We start from the raw sequence: 6,371 nt of genomic DNA, 5'->3' as shown, positions 1-6,371 counted from the left end.
AAACGTTTATGAGATAAAGCGAGGATGTTAGAATGAAGATATCAAAGCATCCTTTTAGCAATTAAATATTTTATCATTATCCGGTCAAAATACGTCACTCTATAGCCGATCAACTCCTCTTGCAAATGACTAGTATCTATTCGTTTAATATGGAAGCGAAAATTCAATTTTTTTTCAGCAACCAAAGAAGTTTGTGGAGACTATTTTTAATAGTAGTCTCGAAGAAGTTTGTATCAGTTTTTACCTTAATCCACAGTCCAGAAAATGACAAGAAACAACAACATGTATATGAATAGCTACGGGATTCATTGCTATGAGTAGAGCTACGGCAAGATTGTGTTTTTCCAAAAACTTCTCTTGCCCTAAGCCTGCCACGGTAAGTCAATGTCACCACCCTGTCTTGATCAATCTATCGACCTGAGCACACTTGCGACCAAGTGAAAGTGCGCAAGTGTTGATCTTGCTCTTTGATATGTCAGCACGGTGTTAGTCTGTGAGCCATTGGAATGTGACCATGGATACACGGGTATATGTTTGCGCACGCGTCTGGTGAGTAGAGGGCGACAGTGCATGGCACTAGTGGGTAGATACTTTGTATAAAGGTGGCAGCAAGGAACGTGGAGTCTTGCCGCAGAATTGGTGACATCTTAGGGTTTCTTCTGGTGAAAGTTCTGTAGGTACTACGTGTTTCTTAAGTAGTTGTGTGGTTGTGCTTTCCTTTTAAGAAAAGGCGTGGCTTCTTGAAGCAGGTAGGGGTAGGCTAACTCCTTTGTACACTGTACCAACATGCTTTCTTTTCATATTGTTTTCTCTTAACCTGCCCGTTTCCTGTACCCTATATGAGGAAGTCCTCAATATTCTAACTAGTTCAGCTACTGTAAAAGAGTACTTGTGACTCTGTAATTGCTGTCTAGATTAAATCTAACACACGTTATCCAGCATTGGTACCCTCAATCAAGATTGCATTACTCTAACAACGGTACAGTAAAGTAGCTACGTGAACACGAATAAACACACATCATAAGTAAAGGAAAATGATTTTCTGGGCAGAGACAACTTTGATGATGTTTGCCGTTGTGAGCTGTTCCGAGAAACCAGTAATACTCAGCCAAGAGCTGGAAAGGAAAGAAAACATTATATTTCCCCTAAAAGCCGGACATTGCCTGTGAAATGGGGGAGGGGGAATGCTTATCGAGAAGATTGATTGGTCGGGGTTGAAGGCCAGGTGAATGGTCTGCAAATATCCGTTTTGTCCGTGGATCAACTCTGCCACAACAGAGCCCTTGCCTGACCCACCCACCCCTAGCAAAACAAACGGTGTTCCGTTTTAATTACCCCGCCATGTCTGACAGCGGGGACCGCGGTTCACCGACCCTGAAAGCGGGCCGATGACCGCCGGTGTTTGTGCGGGTCACGGCTGGAGTCCGGGTCCGTCTGGCTGTTTGTCTGTTGTCACGGGAGGTCGGCCGTGTGTGTACAAACTGTGCCGTGCGGTACGTGAGTGTCAGGCATGTGGCTGAGCCGCACGGGCGCGGCCAGGTACGGTACGGACGGGCTGTGGTCAGGTGCAGTCTGGGGGAGATCGGGAGGACATTAGATTATAATATTAACAATATTGATAACTCTATTGCCCCAAAATTGCACAAATGCATTTTCATTCATCATTCGCCAGATAATTACCTTTTTTTGGACTAGGTTCTTTTTTGGGGGGGAAAGATACATTCATATTCAGTCAAAGAGCTTACTAGAAATCCTGGTCAGCATCCAACCAGTGTTTCCTGTACTTGACTTGAGATTGGGAGATGGCCAAGTTTTAATGGATAAAAGCTGGATAAAGTCTGATGAAAAATTTACATTTTACCATATGCACCGAAAAGTACATTGGAGTGACACAGCATTTGGTGTAGTAAGGATAACACATTAGTGTTGGATGACTCAACAGATGTTCGTGTTTGTATGCTAGGGCTGATCCCTTGCCTCACCCAAGCCTCGCCCCTGGGCCGTTGCCAAAATCCAGGGGCTGTGGCTTGTAGCTGTACGTCAACGTTGACAAAACACGGACTTGACGAAATAAGCGGTGAAAAACAGCAGTTCGGTTTACACAATTCGTCTGCCTTTGTTTAGAGTCGCATCAACGAAAGTGTCAAAGGCAAAGCGCTTACATGGATAGAAGAAAAACAATGCGACAATACTTCTCAGAAGGCACGGTATTGTGCCAACATGACAGGTGAATCACAAATTTTGTGAAGTGCGGAAGGCCGGTTCCTGTTCTTTGTCGACGCCTCAAAGTTGCTTCTGGCTCAGCACCAAAACAGTGAAATGAACGCCCCGTGACGTCAAACCCGCGAAATTGTATGAGGGAGCGCTGTGATTGGTTGGTTGTGTCTGGCGGGGAAACCCACACACTTCCGGTTTGTGAACTCGACACATTCGGAGACTCCGCGCTGTGCGGTACAAGACGTGACTTGTACAAAGACCCGAGACAACTTCCCGAGAAAAACACATACACCGTTTACTTCTTAGGTAAGTGGGCTCCTTTGATAACCCAAGTGTAAAAGCTTGCTCTACAAGCTTCCAATTCATTATGACTTGCAGTATAAAATCTAATGGCGCAATTATTTTGGTAACGCTTATAAGTTATAGTTTCGAGCGTTCGCACTAACGAAGTAGTAACTGTTTCAAGGTGTCGTAAGAATGTGTCCGTTAGATCTCAGAGGAGATAGCTGATCCGTCAGGGATGGGTAGATTTGTTTTGCTCGGTGGGACGTTTTTGGACCAGTGTGACATCGCTGGTAGGCCGTGGTTTGTCCAGTCTTGTTTGCTGTCTCTGTGTGCAGTGAGCTCAGGTTCCGTAAAAGTAAAACACAGTCCGGGGACCGCTCTCGGGCTAGAGAGCACCGCTAGAACTCGGGGAAAACCCCGCTAGGTTTCCTGCCAAGTCTCCGCTAAACTCACCCCCTCTTCCGACGATGTTCTACAGCCGTTAGACACAGGCAAGTCTGTTAGTCATAACGGTTTTTTTGGATGTTGAATGCAAAATACCATGTGTACCGCTAGACCGCTAGCTACCGAGTTTGGGGAGGGGGGCGAATGCCTTTTTCACACCCAGTTCTTGCACATTTTTCTCGCTCCTTTTGTACCCTATTTTCGTGCACAACTAGAGCTCAGATTTTGCTGTGTCTTACAACTCTCCTGAAGTATATTATCCTGCAGATAGAGCGCAGTCGCACACTTTTACGCGTAGCTTTTCGCCGCAGAAGAGAGAACGTTTTTGCTGGCAAGTCTCCAAGTCGGGCTGCCCGACCCTCCTATAGTTACAAGCTAAACTCTAAAGGCTATGTGTAAATTGTCTAGACAAACATACCCTACATATCCCTCACCCGTTAATCCAGCTCATACCATTCCTGCACGACTGCCTATTTCTTAACTGCCATATTCTTACGTCAACATTGTCCTTCTTAAAGTCAAGTTCAAGGTAATGACCACTGATATATGATGGGTTCTTGAAGTGTAGATTGTTTGACAAAGTTTAAGGATATTGAAGTTTTGTTGTGTGTTGGGTTCACTCAACACCTATCATGCATTCTGGGTGTTTTTTCGGTGTGGCAAAGGTAAATGCTCGGAACGACTTCTCAAATGTTCAGGGACTGACCTACTATTCCGCAGTTGCTGCCCTGTCAGTGCTTGTTAAATTTGAGATATTTTGTGAAAATTTTAATACAAAACCAATTCTAAAGGTAGCTGATAATTTTTCAGGTTTTAAGTCCCATCTGTTTAAAAGTTAAGATTATTTAAAGATGATGGGAAAGCTTTCACAATTTCAAGGAGTGATTCTTCTGTTTATGGTATGAATGTTTTTGTCAAGATCTCAACATACATACCAAAGTTTTATCATCAAGGACTGAATGACTGAATTTTTCCTCAGTCCACGAAACAAAATTTTGTACGATCGATTTCTGGTCTATTTGCACAGTTAACAAATGTGACCTTGCCAAGTTGTTTTTACTAAGATACGCTCCAGTGTTTGGGTACAAATTGTAACTGAATTAAGCCGTCAACAATGACCCAAGGACGTCCATGTTAGCTCTTACATCAGCCAGGCAACCATTGTCGGGGGTCGTGTCAAACATTTCGGCCCTCGACCTTGAATTCTTCCAGAGTTAGGAAGTTCCCAGCGGCGATAATCCACAACAAACAAAATTACATGAGCTGAATAACACGCATACCAAATTTTACACGTAAGACACATTTAGAAATTGACTGATTTTAGCTTTTTTCTTACTTTGTGAAACACTAACATTGTTTTGTTGCTCGATATATTACATTCAAGAAGAATTACAGATAGTTTAAGCACCTCTTTAAGTAGAAGTGCCTCTTTTTTCTACAAACATGACCTGAATTTCTGCATCACTGTAATTCTTGTACTGACACGAAGTTTGAATGGAAAAGCTCTCAATCAAGTCAATGTTGAAATCTTGTAGCAGTACTTGCCCCTTACAATAATGTAGAAACCCTCCATAATTCTGGGTCTGCATGGGGGTCCAGAGAACACTTAATTCTAAATTCAGGAAGGCAGCAGCTATGGATTTTTAGTTTTACACTTAATTCGAGGGGCCTGGCTACACTAAATCCTGGTGCCAATTGTGCAAAATGCCAAATGCACTAATTACACTCTACAGTCTGGCTATAAATTATATATTCTAATTAAAACGGCTGATTTACGTTGTACAGAAAGAGGCACGCGGGCTGCCATGATTATCCAGTGGAGGTCCGTCCGCCCCTTTGTTGCAGGTCGTGTTGTTTTAGCAGCTCTCCTCTGTAATCCCCAGACATGCGGGTGGGATTCCCAGCTCCACATTCCATCCCCTCCTTTCTCAACACAGTTCACCTCATCGCTATGTTAACTAGTGAAAGCTCTTACAAAACTACAAACTCTTGTCACCAAGTATGAAGAAAACTGAAGACATCTCAGAGATCTGTATAACACGTCAATATTTATCTTGACACCTAGCTTTAATAATTGATAAGCTTGAAAGAGTTGTTATTTTCGTTGAGAAGAAATACTGGTAAATTAATTTTGGACACATTTTTTTGTCAAGAGTTGTTGATTGATGTGTATCCTTTCTGTCAGACAGGAATCATCCATTCCTTACAGGGTGAACAATTTTTAAGTACAATTGTAAGTAATACCAAAGATAAGATTTAACTTTTGTCTTACATCTTAGAACTGTTGATAGTACTTACAAGAAATCTATGTTCTAATATATTGTAGAAAAGAGTAATATTCTTTTGAAATAAACTCATATGATGATTTCTTACACCCCTCATGAATGACATGGTACATCCCAGTTGTAATCTGACTCAATGTGTACACGTGCTTTTAAAATAGTGAGCCGCTGGTGTGCTAGGGAGTAAATGGATAAGATATGTTAACTCTTAACATACCTGAGAACTAATCCACAAACTACATGTTGTCCTGGCTTCAGGAGGGGTTGGGTTTTGTGTTTTCATTAATTTGCCTCAGAAAGTCCTGACCCCGCTTTTTCTCTCCATAATGTCTTTCAGTCACCTCTCAAGTGGCGCCATGATCACATTTCCATGTACCTTTCTTAGGAGGGCACCAACAAAACATGAACTGATCTCTGAGCCAGCTAACAAAACCTCCCCCTACAATGCAACCCCCTGGACTCTCAATGCCCGCTAGGTAACTTAACAAGCCGGCAGAATTCGCGAATTACCCGCTCGGTTTTCTTCGGTTTGTTTTGTTTTTGTCTCCTGCGAAGAATAAACATGACCGAGTCGTAATGAATGATTGTATCATTATCAACGTCCTTAACTGAGCGGCACGCTTCGAATCCGGACAACGGAATTGTTTTGACTTGCCGTCGACGCCTTGCAAGGATTTTCATTCTTGGTTTGTATTGGTGGTCGGGGTGTATCCTTTCCCACGCGGTGTATAGGAAGTGTGTGTGGGCCTGTCTATCGCTTACCATCTTGGAAAGTCCTTTTGGGCGATGACTGTTTGGCGGTTGTCTGTTTGGTATATGTGTAAACAATGCGAACTGTGTCTGTTGTGATATGTTGCAGGTTGGATTGGACCGTCGGAGGGACTCCTGTTGTCCTTAAGGCTGCAGCGTCAGGCAGGTGTTGACAGTCGCCCTTAAGACATTGTATCAGGTAAGCCAGGTGTGTTGTTATGGTAAACTTAGAAACCAAGCCTTGATAATGTATCATAATCGCTTAGATTACTCGCAACCCGGAGAACACACTTGCAGACGTATTGTCCCTGAAACGGGTTCATTTCACCTAAGAGGTGGAAGAGAGACTATTTGATTTCATAGATAAGATTATCTAAGAAGAAAGAGGATGCA

At 43.0% G+C, this 6,371-nt stretch overlaps 1 long non-coding RNA gene across 1 annotated transcript in view; it reads left to right on the top strand.

Annotated features, from left to right (window-relative positions):
- The first annotated feature begins 2,402 nt into the window (after nucleotides 1–2,402).
- LOC109468670 overlaps nucleotides 2,403–6,371 on the top strand; it is a 17,926-nt gene continuing 13,957 nt past the window's right edge. The window contains exons 1-2 of the long non-coding RNA XR_002140134.1: nucleotides 2,403–2,523; nucleotides 6,088–6,177. This is a non-coding gene — a long non-coding RNA (uncharacterized LOC109468670). The remainder of the gene's footprint in view (nucleotides 2,524–6,087; nucleotides 6,178–6,371) is intronic.

The sequence above is a fragment of the Branchiostoma belcheri genome, unplaced genomic scaffold, assembly GCF_001625305.1.
Source record: "Branchiostoma belcheri isolate BF01 breed outbred unplaced genomic scaffold, Haploidv18h27 scaffold2, whole genome shotgun sequence".
In the NCBI taxonomy this organism is placed as follows: domain Eukaryota; kingdom Metazoa; phylum Chordata; class Leptocardii; order Amphioxiformes; family Branchiostomatidae; genus Branchiostoma; species Branchiostoma belcheri.
This window is presented reverse-complemented; position numbering and strand designations above follow the sequence as displayed.